The sequence below is a fragment of the Rutidosis leptorrhynchoides genome, chromosome 3 (genome assembly GCF_046630445.1).
Source record: "Rutidosis leptorrhynchoides isolate AG116_Rl617_1_P2 chromosome 3, CSIRO_AGI_Rlap_v1, whole genome shotgun sequence".
Taxonomy (NCBI): Eukaryota; Viridiplantae; Streptophyta; class Magnoliopsida; order Asterales; family Asteraceae; genus Rutidosis; species Rutidosis leptorrhynchoides.
The window spans coordinates 222322095-222345596 of NC_092335.1; positions in this window are offsets into that span (position 1 = coordinate 222322095).

Below are 23502 nucleotides of genomic sequence, written 5' to 3' on the forward strand. Positions count from 1 at the left end.
TTGTTGTATCGGATATGTCAGGTTCCTCACAAACCTAATATATCCCGAAAGAATGTCAGGTTCCTCATAAACGCTTATTTTCATAACCCCCCATAAACCCTAATTTATTCATTTGTTCGCCATTGAGCTTAATCATTAACTGATTGAATTTATTTGTCAAATTTATAGTTTAGTTATTTATAACTTTTCTTGGGTTGGTGTGTATGATGCAATGACAGTGCTTTTGACAATATTTCTCTCAAATCAACTAAATTCATCATATCTTTGGTTCATCTCATGTAATTTTTTATCTTTATTTTTGTTTATCTTGAGAATTTATTTATATTGATTGTTGATTTTTCTTTGATATAATTTATGATTTTGATTGCAGGGACTATGTAATGTATCATTTTGGTTATGGTTTTGTTTTGCCTCAATGCTTCAAATAGTGTCATTAACTTCAATTTTGGAAGGCAAGATCTGTAACTTCAATTATTTGCTTTTTTCCTTCCACAATTTGATGAAATTAAACTTTGTAATTATATTTTATTTGTTTGTAGCTAATGATTATTTTTGATTTTTTGGTTTCGTGTTTGCATTTGTTAGACTCACGGGTTTGATTATGATGCAATTAAATTTGAAGATGTTCTTCAAATGGAAGTAGTTGTCTAATTTTGTTACGTTATGATGCTAATAATTTTTTTGTACTATCAAATCTGTTACCTTATGATTGTAATTTTGATTCCAGGGACTATATTTTATAATGCAGGTTACTGACTTGAAATTGAAAATGATAAGTCTCGATTTGTTTAGGTTTAGGTTTGGGTTTGTGTTTTAATATTTCTTAGTATAGGGTTTGATTTTGATTGGGTATGTGCTTCAACATATGTGGGTAATGACCCTAAAAGTTCTAATTTTTGTTCTGCGGCTAAGATTTGTACAGGTTTTACACTCGAGTTTTTAGATGGCGACTTCCATTTATTTGTTGTATCGGATATGTCAGGTTCCTCACAAACCTAATATATCCCGAAAGAATATCAGGTTCCTCATAAACGCTTATTTTCATAACCCCCCATAAACCCTAATTTATTCATTTGTTCGCCATTGAGCTTAACCATTAACTGATTGAATTTATTTGTCAAATTTATAGTTTAGTTATTTATAAATTTTCTTGGGTTGGTGTGTATGATGCAATGACAGTGCTTTTGACAATATTTCTCTTAAATCAACTAAATTCATCATATCTTTGGTTCATCTCATGTAATTTTTTAACTTTATTTTTGTTTATCTTGAGAATTTATTTATATTGATAGTTGATTTTTCTTCGATATAATTTATGATTTTGATTCCAGGGACTATTTAATGTATCATTTTGGTTATGGTTTTGTTTTGCCTCAATGCTTCAAATAGTGTCATTAACTTCAATTTTGGAAGGCAAGATCTGTAACTTCAATTATTTATTTTTTCCTTCCACAATTTGATGAAATTAAACTTTGTAATTATATTTTATTTGTTTGTAGCTAATGATTATTTTTGATTTTTTGGTTTCGTGTTTGCATTTGTTAGACTCACGGGTTTGATTATGATGCAATTAAATTTTAAGATGTTCTTCAAATGGAAGTAGTTGTCTAATTTTGTTACGTTATGTTGCTAATAATTTTTTTGTACTATCAAATCTGTTACCTTATGATTGTAATTTTGATTCCAGGGACTATATTTTATAATGCAGGTTACTGACTTGAAATTGAAAATGATAAGTCTCGATTTGTTTAGTTTTGGGTTTGTGTTTTAATATTTCTTAGTATATGGTTTGATTTTGATTGGGTATGTGTTTCAACATATGTGGGTAATGACCCTAAAAGTTCTAATTTTTGTTCTGCGACTAAGATTTGTACAGGTTTTACACTCCAGTTTTAAGATGGCGACTTCCATTTATTTGTTGTATCGGATATGTCAGGTTCCTCACAAACCTAATATATCCCGAAAGAATATCAGGTTCCTCATAAACGCTTATTTTCATAACCCCCCATAAACCCTAATTTATTCATTTGTTCGCCATTGAGCTTAATCATTAACTGATTGAATTTATTTGTCAAATTTATAGTTTAGTTATTTATAACTTTTCTTGGGTTGGTGTGTATGATGCAATGACAGTGCTTTTGACAATATTTCTCTCAAATCAACTAAATTCATCATATCTTTGGTTCATCTCATGTAATTTTTTATCTTTATTTTTGTTTATCTTGAGAATTTATTTATATTGATAGTTGATTTTTCTTCAATATAATTTATGATTTTGATTCCAGGGACTATGTAATGTATCATTTTGGTTATGGTTTTGTTTTGCCTCAATGCTTCAAATAGTGTCATTAACTTCAATTTTGGAAGGCAAGATCTGTGACTTCAATTATATGCTTTTTTTCCTTCCACAATTTGATGAAATTAAACTTTGTAATTATATTTTATTTGTTTGTAGCTAATGATTATTTTTGATTTTTTGGTTTCGTGTTTGCATTTGTTAGACTCACGGGTTTGATTATGATGCAATTAAATTTGAAGATGTTCTTCAAATGAAAGTCGTTGTCTAATTTTGTTACGTTATGATGCTAATAATTTTTTTACTATCAAATCTGTTACCTTATGATTGTAATTTTGATTCCAGGGACTATATTTTATAATGCATGTTACTGACTTGAAATTGAAAATGATAAGTCTCGATTTGTTTAGTTTTGGGTTTGTGTTTTAATATATCTTAGTATAGGGTTTGATTTTGATTGGGTATGTGTTTCAACATATGTGGGTAATGACCCTAAAAGTTCTAATTTTTGTTATGCGGCTAAGATTTGTACAGGTTTTACACTCGAGTTTTAAGATGGCGACTTCCATTTATTTGTTGTATCGGATATGTCGGGTTCCTCACAAACCTAATATATCCCGAAAGAATATCAGGTTCCTCATAAACGCTTATTTTCATAACCCCCCCATAAACCCTAATTTATTCATTTGTTCGCCATTGAGCTTAATCATTAACTGATTGAATTTATTTGTCAAATTTATAGTTTAGTTATTTATAACTTTTCTTGGGTTGGTGTGTATGATGCAATGACAGTGCTTTTGACAATATTTCTCTCAAATCAACTAAATTCATCAGATCTTTGGTTCATCTCATGTAATTTTTTATCTTTATTTTTGTTTATATTGAGAATTTATTTATATTGATAGTTGATTTTTCTTTGATATAATTTATGATTTTGATTGCAGGGACTATGTAATGTATCATTTTGGTTATGGTTTTGTTTTGCCTCAATGCTTCAAATAGTGTCATTAACTTCAATTTTGGAAGGCAAGATCTGTAACTTCAATTATTTGCTTTTTTCCTTCCACAATTTGATGAAATTAAACTTTGTAATTATATTTTATTTGTTTGTAGCTAATGATTATTTTTGATTTTTTGGTTTCGTGTTTGCATTTGTTAGACTCACGGGTTTGATTATGATGCAATTAAATTTGAAGATGTTCTTCAAATGGAAGTAGTTGTCTAATTTTGTTACGTTATGATGCTAATAATTTTTTTGTACTATCAAATCTGTTACCTTATGATTGTAATTTGATAAGAAATACGTCGAAGTTTGAAATCTTTAAAGTTTATAGTTTACCATAAAACATTTGGCAACAAAATTGAAAGTAGACTTTTTGGCCATATAGAGTAACTGAATCTGTAAATGTGTTCCGCCTATCTGATAATGTCATATGTTTCTATACATCATATTGAATTGTCATCTATTATAATTGGTGCTATACATCATTTTAGATAATGATCCTGCTAATTTGATTCTTAATCGTCATGCAGTTCAAGTCTAATGTTTAGCAAAATTATAATGCAATGGCATTCTGGCAAGGAAGAAGCATATGTTGTGGTTATAGGAAGTCGTCTTGGTGGACTATGTTATGCAAGATTCTTGGCAATATGGTAAGGATGTTATAATTGATGGGTTATGAATTGTGGTGTTGTTTTATGTTAATGTGTTTTTGATAGTTGACTTTGAAAGTTGTGATTGTGATGACCGTTGAAAAAAAAAGATTATGCTAATATAAAATCAATTTCAAATCGTGTTCAGTGTGTATAGGGTTCCTTCATTTTTTTTTTTTTTTTGGTTTAAGTTCTTTCACGTTTTGTGTTAAAATTTCGACATTTTGTGCTAAAGTTTGTTTGTTTGCTTTGTTTAGATTTCATGTTTTGTGTCATGGTTCTTAAATGCTTCATCAATTTTTTTTTACTTAGCAACTACAATCCATCAACTCTTTCACCTTTGAATCTCATTAGTGAAATGTCCCGTTCTTATTGATTAAAAACGTTCCATATTAATTGATTTCGTTGCGAGGTTTTGACCTCTATATGAGACGTTTTTCAAAGAATGCATTCATTTTAAAACAAACCATAACCTTTATTTCATCAATAAAGGTTTAAAAAGCTTTACGTAGATTATCAAATAATGATAATCTAAAATATACTGTTTACACACGACCATTACATAATGGTTTACAATAGAAATATATTACATCGACATATGTTTCTTGAATGCAGTTTTTACATAATATCATACAAACATGGACTCCAAATCTTGTCCTTATTTTAGTATGCAACAGCGGAAGCTCTTAATTTTCACCTGAGAATAAACATGCTTTAAACGTCAACAAAAATGTTGGTGAGTTATAGGTTTAACCCATATATTATCAAATCATAATAATAGACCACAAGATTTCATATTTCAATACACATCCCATACATAGAGATAAAAATCATTCATATGGTGAACACCTGGTAACCGACATTAACAAAATGCATATATAAGAATATCCCCATCATTTCGGGACACCCTTCGGATATGATATAAATTTCGAAGTACTAAAGCATCCGGTACTTTGGATGGGGTTTGTTAGGCTCAATAGATCTATCTTTAGGATTCGCGTCATTTAGGGTGTCTGTTCCCTAATTCTTAGATTACCAGACTTAATAAAAAGGGGCATATTCGATTTCGATAATTCAACCATAGAATGTAGTTTCACGTACTTGTGTCTATTTTGTAAATCATTTATAAAACCTGCATGTATTCTCATTCCAAAAATATTAGATTTTAAAAGTGGGACTATAACTCACTTTCACAGATTTTTACTTCGTCGGGAAGTAAGACTTGGCCACTGGTTGATTCACGAACCTATAACAATATATACATATATATCAAAGTATGTTCAAAATATATTTACAACACTTTTAATATATTTTGATGTTTTAAGTTTATTAAGTCAGTTGTCCTCGTTAGTAACCTACAACTAGTTGTCCACAGTTAGATGTACAGAAATAAATCGATAAATATTATCTTGAATCAATCCACGACCCAGTGTATACGTATCTCAGTATTGATCACAACTCAAACTATATATATTTTGGAATCAACCTCAACCCTGTATAGCTAACTCCAACATTCACATATAGAGTGTCTATGGTTGTTCCGAAATATATATAGATGTGTCGACATGATAGGTCGAAACATTGTATACGTGTCTATGGTATCTCAAGATTACATAATATACAATACAAGTTGATTAAGTTATGGTTGGAATAGATTTGTTACTAATTTTCACGTAGCTAAAATGAGAAAAATTATCCAATCTTGTTTTACCCATAACTTCTTCATTTTAAATCCGTTTTGAGTGAATCAAATTGCTATAGTTTCATATTGAACTCTATTTTATGAATCTAAACAGAAAAAGTATAGGTTTATAGTCGGAAAAATAAGTTACAAGTCGTTTTTGTAAAGGTAGTCATTTCAGTCGAAAGAACGACTTCTAGATGACCATTTTAGAAAACATACTTCCACTTTGAGTTTAACCATAATTTTTGGATATAGTTTCATGTTCATAATAAAAATCATTTTCCCAGAATAACAACTTTTAAATCAAAGTTTATCATAGTTTTTAATTAACTAACCCAAAGCAGCCCGCGGTGTTACTACGACGGCGTAAATCCGGTTTTACGGTGTTTTTCGTGTTTCCAGGTTTTAAATCATTAAGTTAGCATATCATATAGATATAGAACATGTGTTTAGTTGATTTTAAAAAGTCAAGTTAGAAGGATTAACTTTTATTTGCGAACAAGTTTAGAATTAACTAAACTATGTTCTAGTGATTACAAGTTTAAACCTTCGAATAAGATAGCTTTATATGTATGAATCGAATGATGTTATGAACATCATTACTACCTCAAGTTCCTTGGATAAACCTACTGGAAATGAAATAAATAGATCTAGCTTCAAAGGATCCTTGGATGGCTCGAAGTTCTTGAAGCAGAATCATGACACGAAAACAAGTTCAAGTAAGATCATCACTTGAAATAAGATTGTTATAGTTATAGAAATTGAACCAAAGTTTGAATATGATTATTACCTTGTATTAGAATGATAATCTACTGTTAGAAACAAAGATTTCTTGAGGTTGGATGATCACCTTACAAGATTGGAAGTGAGCTAGCAAACTTGAAAGTATTCTTGATTTTTTGTAACTAGAACTTGTAGAATTTATGAAGAACACTTAGAACTTGAAGATAGAACTTGAGAGAGATCAATTATATGAATAAAATTGAAGAATGAAAGTGTTTGTAGGTGTTTTTGATCGTTGGTGTATGGATTAGATATAAAGGATATGTAATTTTGTTTTCATGTAAATAAGTCATGAATGATTACTCATATTTTTGTAATTTTATGAGATATTTCATGCTAGTTGCCAAATTATGGTTCCCACATGTATTAGGTGACTCACATGGGCTTCTAAGAGCTGATCATTGGAGTGTATATACCAACAATACATACATTTAAAAGCTGTGTATTGTACGAGTACGAATACGGGTGCATACGAGTAGAATTGTTGATGAAACTGAACGAGGATGTAAATGTAAGCATTTTTGTTAAGTAGAAGTATTTTGATAAGTGTCTTGAAGTCTTTTAAAAGTGTATGAATACATATTAAAACACTACATGTATATACATTTTAACTGAGTTGTTAAGTCATCGTTAGTCGTTACATGTAAGTGTTGTTTTGAAACCTTTAGGTTAACGATCTTGTTAAATGTTGTTAACCCAATGTTTATAATATCAAATGAGATTTTAAATTATTATATTATCATGATATTATGATATATTAATATATCTTAATATGATATATACATTTAAATGTCGTTACAACGATAATCGTTACATATATGTCTCGTTTCGAAATCCTTAAGTTAGTAGTCTTGTTTTTACTTATGTAGTTCATTGTTAATACACTTAATGATATATTTAATTATCATATTATCATGTTATATATAATATAACAATATATTAATATGCTTCATATATATTTAGTAAGACGTGGTTATAATGATAATCGTTATATGTATCGTTTCGAGTTTCATACGTCAATAGTCTCTTTTTTAAGTATATAACTTATTGTTACTATTTTTAATGAGATACTTGATGATCATTATATCATGTTAAACATATATATTTATTCATTTATGTATCATCATGTCATATACAACTTATAGCGTTCGTGAATCATTGGTCAAACTGGGTAATCAGACGTTTACAAAATTTCCGTTTCAATTAACCAAGTCTTAACAAGTTTGATTGCTTAACATGTTGGAAACATTTAATCATGTAAATATAGTTTTCATAAAACATATAATCATAGAAAGGTTCGGAAAAGTTCGGATCACTACAGTACCTACCCGTTAAATAAATTTCGTCCCGAAATTTTAAGCGATTGGAGGTGTTGGCTCATCTTCTGGAAATAAGTGCGGGTACTTCTTCTTCATCTGATCTTCTCATTCCCAGGTGAACTCGGGTCCTCTACGAGCATTCCATCGAACCTTAACAATTGGTATCTTGTTTTGTTTAAGTCTTTTTACCTCACGATCATTATTTCGACGGGTTCTTCGATGAATTGAAGTTTTTCGTTGATTTGGATTTCTTCTAATGGAATAGTGAGATCTTATTTAGCAAAACATTTCTTCAAATTCGAGACGTGGAAAGTGTTATGTACAGCCGCGAGTTGTTGAGGTAACTCAAGTCGGTAAGCTACTGGTCTGACACGATCAATAATCTTGAATGGTCCAATATACCTTAGATTTAATTTACCTCGTTTACCAAATCGAACAACGCCTTTCCAAGGTGCAACCTTAAGCATGACCATCTCTCTAATTTCAAATTCTATATCTTTTCTTTTAATGTCGGCGTAGCTCTTTTGTCGACTCTGGGCGGTTTTCAATCTTTGTTGAATTTGGATGATTTTCTCGGTAGTTTCTTGTATTATCTCCGGACCCGTAATCTGTCTATCCCCCACTTCACTCCAACAAATCGGAGACCTGCACTTTCTACCATAAAGTGCTTCAAACGGCGCCATCTCAATGCTTGAATGGTAGCTGTTGTTGTAGGAAAAGTCTGCTAACGGTAGATGTCGATCCCAACTGTTTCCGAAATCAATAACACAAGCTCGTGGCATGTCTTCAAGCATTTGTATCATCCTTTCGCTCTGCCCATCAGTTTGTGGATGATAGGCAGTACTCATGTCTAGACGAGTTCCCAATGCTTGCTGTAATGTCTGCCAGAATCTTGAAATAAATCTGCCATCCCTATCAGAGATAATAGAGATTGGTATTCCATGTCTGGAGACGACTTCCTTCAAATACAGTCGTGTTAACTTCTCCATCTTGTCATCTTCTCTTATTGGCAGGAAGTGTGCTGACTTGGTGAGACGATCAACTATTACCCAAATAGTATCATAACCACTTGCAGTCCTTGGCAATTTAGTAATGAAATCCATGGTAATGTTTTCCCATTTCCATTCCGGGATTTCAGGTTGTTGTAGTAGACCTGATGGTTTCTGATGTTCAGCTTTGACCTTAGAACACGTCAAACATTCTCCTACATATTTAACAATATCGGCTTTCATACCTGGCCACCAAAAATGTTTCTTAAGATCCTTGTACATCTTCCCCGTTCCAGGATGTATTGAGTATCTGGTTTTATGAGCTTCTCTAAGTACCATTTCTCTCATATCTCCAAATTTTGGTACCCAAATTCTTTCAGCCCTATACCGGGTTCCGTCTTCCCGAATATTAAGATGCTTCTCCGATCCTTTGGGTATTTCATCCTTTAAATTTCCCTCTTTTAAAACTCCTTGTTGCGCCTCCTTTATTTGAGTAGTAAGGTTATTGTGAATCATTATATTCATAGATTTTACTCGAATGGGTTCTCTGTCCTTCCTGATCAAGGCGTCGGCTACCACATTTGCCTTCCCCGAGTGGTAACGAATCTCAAAGTCGTAATCATTCAACAATTCAATCCACCTACGCTGCCTCATATTCAATTGTTTCTGATTAAATATGTGTTGAAGACTTTTGTGGTCGGTATATATAATACTTTTGACCCCATATAAGTAGTGCCTCTAAGTCTTTAATGCAAAAACAACCGCGCCTAATTCCCAATCATGCATCGTATAATTTTGTTCGTGAATCTTCAATTGTCTAGACGCATAAGCAATCACCTTCGTTCGTTGCATTAATACACAACCGAGACCTTGCTTTGATGCGTCACAATAAATCACAAAATCATCATTCCCTTCAGGCAATGACAATATAGGTGCCGTAGTTAGCTTTTTCTTCAATAACTGGAACACTTTCTCTTGTTCATCCTTCCATTCAAATTTCTTCCCTTTATGCGTTAATGCAGTCAAGGGTTTTGCTATTCTGGAAAAGTCTTGGATGAACCTTCTGTAGTAACCAGCTAGTCCTAAAAACTGGCGTATGTGTTTCGGAGTTTTCGGGGTTTCCCACTTTTCAACAGTTTCTATCTTTGCCGGATCCACCTTAATACCTTCTTTGTTCACTATGTGACCGAGGAATTGAACTTCTTCCAACCAAAATGCACACTTTGAAAACTTAGCGTACAATTCTTCCTTCCTCAATACTTCTAACACCTTTCTCAAATGTTCACCGTGTTCTTGGTCATTCTTTGAGTAAATAAGTATGTCATCAATGAAAACAATGACAAACTTGTCAAGGTATGGTCCACACACTCGGTTCATAAGGTCCATGAACACAGCTGGTGCATTAGTTACACCAAACGGCATGACCATAAACTCGTAATGACCGTAACGTGTTCTAAAAGCAGTCTTTGGAATATCATCTTCTTTCACCAGCATTTGATGATACCCGGAACGTAAGTCAATCTTTGAATAAATAGACGAGCCTTGTAGTTGATCAAATAAGTCGTCAATTCTCGGCAGTGGATAACGGTTTTTGATGGTAAGTTTGTTCAACTCTCTGTAGTCAATACACAACCTAAATGTACCATCTTTCTTCTTGACAAACAAAACAGGAGCTCCCCACGGTGATGTGCTTGGTCGAATGAAACCACGCTCTAAAAGTTCTTGTAATTGGCTTTGCAGTTCTTTCATCTCGCTGGGTGCAATTCTGTAACGAGCACGAGCTATTGGTGCAGCTCCTGGTACAAGATCTATTTGAAATTCAACGGATCGATGTGGGGGTAATCCCGGTAATTCTTTCGGAAATACATCGGGAAATTCTTTTGCGACGGGAACATCATTGATGCTCTTTTCTTCAGTTTGTACTTTCTCGACGTGTGCTAGAACAGCATAGCAACCTTTTCTTATTAGTTTTTGTGCCTTCAAATTACTAATAAGATGTAGCTTCGTGTTGCCCTTTTCTCCGTACACCATTAAGGGTTTTCCTTTTTCTCGTATAATGCGAATTGCATTTTTGTAACAAACGATCTCTGCTTTCACTTCTTTCAACCAGTCCATACCGATTATCACATCAAAACTCCCTAACTCTACTGGTATCAAGTCAATCTTAAATGTTTCGCTAACCAGTTTAATTTCTCGATTCCGACATATATTATCTGCTGAAATTAATTTACCATTTGCTAATTCGAGTAAAAATTTACTATCCAAAGGCGTCAATGGACAACTTAATTTAGCACAAAAATCTCTACTCATATAGCTTCTATCCGCACCCGAATCAAATAAAACGTAAGCAGATTTATTGTCAATAAGAAACGTACCCGTAACAAGCTCCGGGTCTTCCTGTGCCTCTGCCGCATTAATATTGAAAACTCTTCCATGGCCTTGTCCATTCGTGTTCTCCTGGTTCGGGCAATTTCTAATAATGTGGCCCGATTTTCCACATTTATAACAAACTACATTGGCATAACTTGCTCCGACACTACTTGCTCTGCCATTACTCGTTCCGACACCATTTGTTCCTTTCGTTCTTTTAACCTTTGGTCCGTAGACCTCACACTTCGCCGCGCTATGACCATTTCTTTTACACTTGTTGCAAAATTTGGTGCAGAACCCCGAGTGATACTTTTCACACCTTTGGCATAGCTGCTTCTGATTGTTGTTGTTGTTGCGGTTATTATTGTTGTTGGGATGATTATTGTAGTTGCTGTTGTTGTTGTTGTTGTTGTTGGGCCGTTTGTTGTAGTTGCGATTGATGTTGCGATTGTTGGGATAGTTGTTGCGATTACTGTTGTAATTGCTGTTGTTGTATTGGTGATTCTTATCACCGTTTTCCTCCCACTTTCTTTTGACTTGCTTCACATTGGCCTCTTCAGCCGTCTGTTCTTTAATTCTTTCCTCAATCTGGTTCACTAGTTTGTGAGCCATTCTACATGCCTGTTGTATGGAGGCGGGCTCGTGTGAACTTATATCTTCTTGGATTCTTTCAGGTAATCCTTTCACAAACGCATCGATCTTCTCTTCCTCATCTTCGAACGCTCCCGGACACAATAGGCACAATTCTGTGAATCGTCTTTCGTACGTGGTAATATCAAATCCTTGGGTTCGTAACCCTCTAAGTTCTGTCTTGAGCTTATTGACCTCGGTTCTGGGACGGTACTTCTCGTTCATCAAGTGCTTGAATGCTGACCACGGTAGTGCGTACGCATCATCTTGCCCCACTTGCTCTAGATAGGTATTCCACCATGTTAACGCAGAACCTGTGAAGGTATGCGCAGCGTACTTCACTTTGTCCTCTTCAGTACACTTACTTATGGCAAACACTGATTCGACCTTCTCGGTCCACCATTTCAATCCGATCGGTCCTTCGGTTCCATCAAATTTCAAAGGTTTGCAGGCAGTGAATTCTTTGTAGGTGCATTCTACACGATTTCCTGTACTGCTAGATCCAAGGTTATTGTTGGTATGTAGCACAGCCTGTACTGCGGCTATGTTTGAAGCTAGAAAAGTACGGAATTCCTCTTCATTCATATTTACGGTGTGTCGAGTAGTCGGTGCCATTTCCTTCAAAATAGTCAAATGGAACAAGTTAATCATACAGAATATTAAGAGTAGTTAATAGTATTTCGTAGCATAATATGAACTCATTTATAAAAGCTTTTTCTTCATATTAGCGTTTTATAAGTTTAAATTCGGGTAGTACCTACCCATTAAGTTCATACTTAGTAGCTAATATACAATTCAACTACTACAATTCTATATGAAAAACTGATTATAATAATATTTCGCGTTCAAACTTTTATACAATATTTTATAAACTTACAATACCGCTTATTTTACATAAAGCATGAAATATAGCACACAATAACTTTGATACAAGATAGTTGTGAAGATAATTCTAGCTAGTACACAAGTCATTCAGCAAAGGCAATAAAGACACGTAATTCATACGTCCAGAAACAAGTTATGCATTCTGGTTTTACTAGGACTACTTCCCATCCTTGGTCTTGTGAAACATAACCGTTATGGCCGTTGATAAGACAGCGTGTTGTAACGTCGTCAAAGGGACGAGGGTTACGTAATATCCAACAGTCCCTTAACAATCTAAAAACCTCATTTCTTACTCCAATGACCGACTCCGTCACTTGTGGGAACGTTTTATTTAATAGTTGTAGCCCGATGTTCTTGTTCTCACTTTGGTGAGAAGCGAACATTACTAAGCCGTAAGCATAACATGCTTCTTTATGTTGCATGTTAGCCGCTTTTCTAAATCACGAAGTCCTATATTCGGATATATTGAGTCAAAATAATTTCTTAACCCATTGCGTAAAATAGCATTTGGGTTCCCCGCAATATATGCGTCAAAGAAAACACATCGTAACTTATGGATTTCCCAATGTGATATCCCCCATCTTTCGAACGAAAGCCTTTTATAAACCAAGGAATTCTTGGAACGTTCTTCGAATGTCTTACAAACTGATCTCGCCTTAAATAGTTGTGCCGAGGAATTCTGACCGACTCTAGACAAGATTTCATCAATCATGTCTCCGGGTAGGTCTCTTAAAATATTGGGTTGTCTATCCATTTTGTGTTTTTATACTATAAAATAGACAAGAGTTAGATTCATAAAAAAAATACTTATTAATACAAGCAATTTTTACATATATCATAAAGCATAAGCACACTATATTACATATATTACACCATACGAATACAACTATCTTATTCCGACTCGCTCGTTTCTTCGTGTTCGATTTTGGTTCGTTTTGCCAAGTTTCTAGGGATATATGATGTTCCCCTAATACGAGCCGTCGTTTTCCACATTGGTTTAGAAAAACCTGGTGGTTTAGAGGTTCCCGGGTTATTGTCACAACTTAAGAAATACGGGTTTTGATGATACATATAAAGTTCACCGGGTTTGGAATCAAATTTCTCTATTTTTATGCCCTTTCCCTTATTGTTCTCTTTTGCCTTATTAAATTGTGTTGGGGTAATTTCTATAACATCATCGGAATCCTTGTCGGGATCCGATTCATCGGAGAATTGGTAATCCTCCCAATACTTGGCGGAAACACCATTGACCATAATTAACTTTGGTCGGTTGGTTGAGGATTTTCTTAACCGTTTTATTATTTCCCCCACTGGTTCTATTTCTTCTTCCGGTTCCGATTCTTCTTCCGGTTCTGACTCTTCTTCCGGTTCTTCTTCAGAAACTTGTGAATCAGTTCACGAATCATTCCAATTTACATTTGACTCTTCATTATTATTAGGTGAGTCAATGGGATTTGTGCTAGAGGTAGACATCTATCACACAATATCAAACATGTTAAGAGATTAATATATCACATAACATATACATGTTAATAATATATAGTTTCCAACAAAAATGTTAAGCAATCATTTTTAAAGAAAACACGGTCGAAGTCCAGACTCACTAATGCATCCTAACAAACTCGATAAGACACACTAATGCAAATTTCTGGTTCTCTAAGACCAACGCTCGGATACCAACTGAAATGTCCCGTTCTTATTGATTAAAAACGTTCCATATTAATTGATTTCGTTGCGAGGTTTTGACCTCTATATGAGATGTTTTTCAAAGACTGCATTCATTTTAAAACAAACCATAACCTTTATTTCATCAATAAAGGTTTAAAAAGCTTTACGTAGATTATCAAATAATGATAATCTAAAATATACTATTTACACACGACCATTACATAATGGTTTACAATAGAAATATATTACATCGACATATGTTTCTTGAATGCAGTTTTTACATAATATCATACAAACATGGACTCCAAATCTTGTCCTTATTTTAGTATGCAACAGCGGAAGCTCTTAATATTCACCTGAGAATAAACATGCTTTAAACGTCAACAAAAATGTTGGTGAGTTATAGGTTTAACCTATATATTATCAAATCATAATAATAGACCACAAGATTTCATATTTCAATACACATCCCATACATAGAGATAAAAATCATTCATATGGTGAACACCTGGTAACCGACATTAACAAAATGCATATATAAGAATATCCCCATCATTCCGGGACACCCTTCGGATATGATATAAATTTCGAAGTACTAAAGCATTCGGTACTTTGGATGGGGTTTGTTAGGTCCAATAGATCTATCTTTAGGATTCGCGTCAATTAGGGTGTCTGTTCCCTAATTCTTAGATTACCAGACTTAATAAAAAGGGGCATATTCGATTTCGATAATTCAACCATAGAATGTAGTTACACGTACTTGTGTCTATTTTGTAAATCATTTATAAAACCTGCATGTATTCTCATCCCAAAAATATTAGATTTTAAAAGTGGAACTATAACTCACTTTCACAGATTTTTACTTCGTCGGGAAGTAAGACTTGGTCACTGGTTGATTCACGAACCTATAACAATATATACATATATATCAAAGTATGTTCAAAATATATTTACAACACTTTTAATATATTTTGATGTTTTAAGTTTATTAAGTCAGCTGTCCTCGTTAGTAACCTACAACTAGTTGTCCACAGTTAGATGTACAGAAATAAATAGATAAATATTATCTTGAATCAATCCACGACCCAGTGTATACGTATCTCAGTATTTATCACAACTCAAACTATATATATTTTGGAATCAACCTCAACCCTGTATAGTTAACTCCAACATTCACATATAGAGTGTCTATGGTTGTTCCGAAATATATATAGATGTGTCGACATGATAGGTCGAAACATTGTATACGTGTCTATGGTATCTCAAGATTACATAATATACAATACAAGTTGATTAAGTTATGGTTGGAATAGATTTTTTACCAATTTTCACGTAGCTAAAATGAGAAAAATTATCCAATCTTGTTTTACCCATAACTTCTTCATTTTAAATCCGTTTTGAGTGAATCAAATTGCTATAGTTTCATATTGAACTCTATTTTATGAATCTAAATAGAAAAAGTATAGGTTTATAGTCAGAAAAATAAGTTACAAGTCATTTTTGTAAAGATAGTCATTTCAGTCGAAAGAACGACGTCTAGATGACCATTTTAGAAAACATACTTCCACTTTGAGTTTAACCATAATTTTTGGATATAGTTTCATGTTCATAATAAAAATCATTTTCCCAGAATAACAACTTTTAAATCAAAGTTTATCATAGCTTTTAATTAACTAACCCAAAACAGCCCGCGGTGTTACTACGACGGCGTAAATCCGGTTTTACGGTGTTTTTCGTGTTTCCAGGTTTTAAATCATTAAGTTAGCATATCATATAGATATAGAACATGTGTTTAGTTGATTTTAAAAGTCAAGTTAGAAGGATTAACTTTTATTTGCGAACAAGTTTAGAATTAACTAAACTATGTTCTAGTGATTACAAGTTTAAACCTTCGAATAAGATAGCTTTATATGTATGAATCGAATGATATTATGAACATCATTACTACCTCAAATTCCTTGGATAAACCTACTAGAAATGAGAAAAATAGATTTAGCTTCAAAGGATCCTTGGATGGCTCGAAGTTCTTGAAGCAGAATCATGACACGAAAACAAGTTCAAGTAAGATCATCACTTGAAATAAGATTGTTATAGTTATAGAAATTGAACCAAAGTTTGAATATGATTATTACCTTGTATTAGAATGATAACCTACTGTAAGAAACAAAGATTTCTTGAGGTTGGATGATCACCTTACAAGATTGGAAGTGAGCTAGCAAACTTGAAAGTATTCTTGATTTTATGTAACTAGAACTTGTAGAATTTATGAAGAACACTTAGAACTTGAAGATAGAACTTGAGAGAGATCAATTATATGAATAAAATTGAAGAATGAAAGTGTTTGTAGGTGTTTTTGGTCGTTGGTGTATGGATTAGATATAAAGGATATGTAATTTTGTTTTCATGTAAATAAGTCATGAATGATTACTCATATTTTTGTAATTTTATGAGATATTTCATGCTAGTTGCAAAATTATGGTTCCCACATGTGTTAGGTGACTCACATGGGCTTCTAAGAGCTGATCATTAGAGTGTATATACCAATAATACATACATTTAAAAGCTGTGTATTGTACGAGTACGAATACGGGTGCATACGAGTAGAATTGTTGATGAAACTGAACGAGGATGTAATTGTAAGCATTTTTGTTAAGTAGAAGTATTTTGATAAGTGTCTTGAAGTCTTTCAAAAGTGTATGAATACATATTAAAACACTACATGTATATACATTTTAACTGAGTCGTTAAGTCATCGTTAGTCGTTACATGTAAGTGTTGTTTTGAAACCTTTAGGTTAACGATCTTGTTAAATGTTGTTAACCCAATGTTTATAATATCAAATGAGATTTTAAATTATTATATTATCATGATATTATGATATATTAATATATCTTAATATGATATATACATTTAAATGTCGTTACAACGATAATCGTTACATATTTTTCTCGTTTCGAAATCCTTAAGTTAGTAGTCTTGTTTTTACTTATGTAGTTCATTGTTAATACACTTAATGATATATTTAATTATCATATTATCATGTTATATATAATATAACAATGTATTAATATGCTTCATATATATTTAGTAAGACGTGGTTATAACGATAATCGTTATATGTATCGTTTCGAGTTTCATACGTCAATAGTCTCCTTTTTAAGTATATAACTTATTGGTACTATTTTTAATGAGATACTTGATGATCATTATATCATTTTAAACATATATATTTATTCATTTATGTATCATCATGTCATATACAACTTATAGCGTTCATGAATCATTGGTCAAACTGGGTAATCAAACGTTTACAAAATTTTCGTTTCAATTAACCAAGTCTTAACAAGTTTGATTACTTAACATGTTGGAAACATTTAATCATGTAAATATAGTTTTCATTAAACATATAATCATAGAAAGGTTCGGAAAAGTTCGGGTCACTACAATTTGTGCATATGTTGCCCTTAAGTATGGAATCCGCTATCAAATGTCACTCAAATGGTTGTTGAAATCATGAGTTTGGTCAAATGTTTGTGCTTACCATGGTTGAATTTCATTTGAGGCGACTAACTTGAATGAAATTAAATTTAAATGATGGTGATTTAAAAAACGGTATCTTAGGGATATCAATCATTTAGCAACATATATAAAGGCATATTTTAAAAGATGTAATTGTGTTTGAATGGCTGATTTGATTATAGATTCATGCTATTATTGAGATGACTGCTTCAAGAGTACCTTGCTAAGGTTAGTATATGACCCATTTACTTAACTTCACTTTTTAAATATCTATCAATGCAAAAGTTTATACATGATCTTATTACGACAATCTATGTAACAACCTCACATTTGGCCTAGTGGTAATTGTCCTAATTGCCCTTGTGTGTTATTATACGTTATTTTAATAATTATATGTTTATAATTACTCCGTATTTAATTATATAGTTGAGGAGTTTGTGGCAAGGGTCACAGAATAGGTTTGTTTATTTAATTTGGACCTCGTTTGGACTACTTAATGTGGTGTTTCGTATTTTAGATAACTGATAAATACCCGTGTGTATCACGGAAGAGATTTCTCTCACATGAAGAAAACTTCCCTTTCCTTTTATTCCTGCCTCTACTCTTTATTTCTATTTTTAGAAATTTAACCCACACACACATACGCTTCTATCCTCTCAAACCCTAATCCAAATTCATTTTTGGTTGTCCAATTAAATCATATTATCGGAATCCTTGTGATTTCACGAATCCAACAAGGTAAACTAATCAGATATTCATAGCCAAATCAGTTTGCAAAATGGGTTTTTGTTTAGGTTTTGGTAAAAGTGGGTTTTGAATCAAAAAGTGATTTGAATGTGTTGTTTATGTCAAATTGATGTTAGAAAATGTTTGTATATGAGTTATATATGTTTCCTAAGTGATTTGTAGTGTCAAAATAGTGAAAAACGAGATTTGGGGTTGAAAATGACGAAAACAGCGACCTAATACTGATGAACAGCTCCCGTATGGTTGCAGGATGCATCTGTACAGTTACGGGGTGTATCCGGACCATTTCTGATGCAACCGGGTGGTTGCAGGTGCAACCGGGCGGGTGCAGGTGCAAGTGGGCGGTTGCAGGTGCTCCCGCGCGGTTGCAGTCTGACAGTTTTTGGAAAACTTGTTTTGGCCTTAACTTTCAAACCGTAACTCCATTTTTGATGAATAAACTACCGTTGGAAATGTACTGAGATTTAATTTCTAATGGTGATGTTTTGAAACACTTAATCAAATTTAATTTTGGTAAAAATGATGAAATAGCGTGTATGCCTCATTCTACACGTGTGGGATAGTTGCAATTGGATGGGAAACCATGTAAACTTGTCATATATGGATATATTAGGCTATATGATTTTGTTTAGAGTATGAATTGATGATATTATTGGTTAGATATGTGCTAACTTGAGATATGATATTCTCAGGTGATAAGGGAACGAAGAAGGCTCAGTAATATAAGACTTATGAGTTCTTGCTGTTTATCAGGTGAGTGGGAGTATCTTAACTGTTATATGTATGTAGTAGCAGGTTATGCTACTGTTGTCCTGCCATGTTATACCTGATGAGTTAGCATATGATGTTTATGCTTATGTGATGATTATGTGCACTTGGGTATTATCGGCTATGATGTCTAGTCGGTAATCAGATTTGGGTATAAAGCTGAGCATAAGGTCAACCTTGCTGTCAGGTTAGGTTCAAGAGTTACTATTCGTGTAGTATAGTTTGAATGATGTATCCCCTGCGTCCGAATTACTATACAAGGGAGACAGTAACATGAACTTTCGGTAAACTCTAGCTCGATCAACTAGTAGTTAATGGCCCGTACAAGCCGCCGAGCCTAGTGTTACCATTCTGGTTTACCTTGTTGATGCTATGTCATTGTGCTTAGCTTGATGCTAGATACCTATGACTATTAGGATAATTCCATTCACTTAGCTTTATGCTAATCCCCCACAGTTTCTCCCTTGCAGGTTAAGTTTTGCATGCTATAGTTTTGGGAGCTATTGCTTTTGGATATGTTTGACATGCTACACTCTGATGTTTATATTTTGATACCCATATGTGTGTAAAAGCTTTTTGGTTAACGTAACACCTGGATGACTGTAATAACTGTAGTTTAGTTAATTACTACGTATGGTTTGTAAATATCAATATATTATGTTTCCGATGTGATTTAAAAAAAAAATGTACGGTGTTACAAGTTAGTATCAGAGCGTAGGTTTGGCAACGTGTACACATGGATATCATGTTCCCAAACCTTGCTTATGTTGTGTCAAACACATCCATGGGGTAGAGTTAAGTGAACGTGGAAGTTGTATGTTAGTGTTAGGTACTAACAAGTTATCCACTAAGCTTTGGTGAGATGATGTGCAGTACAGGTTAAAGATGACTGACGGACAATCGAATATTCATGCTCCCCCGACCCCTGGTATCTTTAGAGCTCCGACAGAGGGTGAAATCTCAGATGAAGATCAAGGAGAATACATCCAGAGGTTGGAAAGTGAGCTACAGAAAACTCGGGAAAAGATTATAGAATTAGAAAATACTCTTTATGCACGTACCCTAGGGGAAAATGTGGAACCGCCACCTCCTGGTTTTCCATTTCCCCAACATGGGCCTGCACCCACTGGGAGTTCATCTCAGTACCAACAATAGTACCAGTTTCCGTTACCTCCTCAATTTCAAACACCACAGCCTAACCAGATACCTCTCCAAACTGGAAACCAATATCCTAACCAGTTTATGTTCACTTACACATTACAAATGATACCGCAACCAGTTGCTGAAACCTGAAAGAAATGTACATTCAAACAATTCATGGATTGTAAACCCCCAGAGTATTCTGGAAGTACAAACCCGACAGACACCTTAGATTGGCTGCGTGAAGTAGATCGAACATTGGATGCTTGTCAATGCGAACCTGAATTACGTGTTACTTATGCAAGATGACTTCTGAAAAAGAAAGCAATGGGCTAGTGGGATTCTTTGACTGCCCAGTTTTCAAAAGAATAGTTGAGTTAAGTCACTTGGGAACAATTTTCAGCAAAGGTGTGCGAGCAATACTGTACTCCGTACGAAATCTCCAAAATGAAGCGCGAGTTTATGAATTTAAGAATGACTGAGCAGATGTCAATTGATGAAGTGATCGAAAAGTACACAGACAAACTCCGCTTTGTACAACAATGGCTTCCTGATGAATAATCCAGAATCGATCAGTTTGTTGAAATGATTCTGCCTGAGTACCGATCAATGGTGAGATTAGCAACAACCTTGCCTCAAGCATTTGCTATGGCAAGAATGGTGGAAGGAGACGTCAAAGCCACCAAGAGTAAATAGAGAGAGCAAATGTCACAACCAAAATGAGCGACAAGCCAGACGAGCCAAATGAGTAGTAAATCTAGAAGATCTCATGGTAACCAACAAAGAGGCAGGGTTACTCAAAGCAGCGGTACTAATTTGAGTCAGAAAACGTGGTGCAATGTATGTAGGTCAACACACGCTGAACCCTGTACAGAGTTAATAAAAAGATGTATAAGGTGTGGAGCGATGGGTCATGATGTTCAAGTTTGTTCATTCCGAGAAAATGTTTGTTGGAATTGCAAAAAACCGGGTCATCGATCAGCTGATTGTCCTTCTGCAAGGTGAGCGAGCTCTGAGGTAGGGGTCGGAGCAAGAAAAATGTCAGTCGGAGGATCATCTGCTTCTTCAACGGGACAGAAGCGAAAGAATCCTCCACCACCTGAAGCAAGAGCCTTTTAAATGTCGATTGATATAGCTACTGAAACTGATGATGCGATTACCGGTATGTTTATGATAAATTCTTCACCGGCTCGTGTGTTATTTGATTGTGGAGAAAATCGCTCTTTTATGTCTGTTACACTATGTGATAAGTTGAAATTGCCTATCAACGTATTATCTGAACCTTTAAGAATAGAAGTGGTAGAACGGTTCCAGTCACAACCTCTGTGTCTGGAGTAACCATTGAAATAGATGGGAATGAATTCCCTATGACTTGTCTTGTTATGCCTATACCGAGCTTTGATTTTGTATTAGGTATGGATTGGTTAGGTCGCCATAAGGCAAGTATAAAATGTGATAAGAAAATAATTCATTTTCCTTTGGCCGATGGGACACGTGCTGTGGTCTGAGGTGAACGAGGCGGGTTTAATTGTCCATTAATTTCGATGATAAAATCTAAGAAATCGTTAGCCAAGGGGTGTGATTCGTTTCTAGCATATGTGATCGATGCAAAGAAAGAGAAGAAATCCGTGTCAGATATCCCGATAGTGTCCAAATTCCCAGAAGTCTTCCCAGATGAATTGCCGGGTTTACCGCCAGTTAGGGAAGTAGAATATAAAATCGAGTTATTTCCAGGATCCACACCAGTTGCTAAAGCTCCGTATTGATTAGCACCTTCCGAGATTCGTGATATGATGTCACAATTTTAGGAGTTGCTAGATCGTGGGTTTATTCGGCCAAGTTCTTCGCCATGGGGTGCTCCAGTGTTGTTCGTGAAGAAGAAAGATGGAACTCTCCGTATGTGCATTGATTACTGAGAACTAAATAAAAGAACGGTGAAGAACAAGTACCCGTTGTCGAGAATTGATGATCTGTTTGATCAGTTACAAGGGGCATCATACTGTTCTAAAATTGATCTACGATCAGGTTATCACCAGGTTCGTGTAGCCGAGGAAGATATTCCAAAGACATCTTTTCGTACAAGATACGGTCACTACGAGTTTTTAGTTATGCTATTCGGATTGACAAATGCGCCAGCAATATTCAATGATTTAATGAATCGGGTGTGCATACATTTTCTCGACAAATTCGTGATAGTATTTATAGATGATATTTTGATTTATTCAAAGACAGAATCAGAACATGCTACACATCTGAGACAAGTATTAGAACTATTGAAACGAGAAAAGTTGTACGCCAAGTTTTTTAAATGTGAGTTCTGGTTAAGAGAAGTGCAGTTTTTGGGTCACGTTATCTGCCAAGAGGGTATTAAAGTCCATCCATCTAAGATAGAAGTGGTAATGAATTGGAATTCACTGAAGACTCCGACAGAGATTATGAGTTTTCTGGGTTTAGCCGGTTACTACCGAAGGTTTATTAAAGATTTCTCAAAGATCGCGGGTCCATTGACCAAGTTAACCATGAAAGATGTAACTTTTCGATGGAGCGATGAACAAGAAAACACCTTTCATACATTTAAATAGTTATTGTTTCAAGCTCCGATTTTAGCATTACCTGAGGGTACAAAAGATTTCGTTGTGTATTGTGATGCGTCATTAGCCGGATTTGGTTGTGTGTTAATGCAGAGAGAGAAAGTTATTGCTTATGCCTCAAGACAGTTAAAAACTCATGAGAAGAATTATCCGACACATGATCTATAGTTGGCTGCGGTTGTGTTTGCATTAATATTATAGAGACATTACCTTTACGGCACTCATTGTGTGATTTGTACCGACCATAAGAGTCTTCAGCATATCTTCTCACAGAAAGAATTAAACATGTATCAGAGATGGTTGCAAGAGTTGATCAAGGATTATGATTGTGAGATTCGTTATCATCCAGGAAAGGCAAATGTAGTTGCAGATGCTTTGAGTCGAAAGAAATCCACTGACAATGTAAAATTTATGCGAATTGAAATTGTGTCAGATTTGATTGATCGGTTAAAGATAGCCC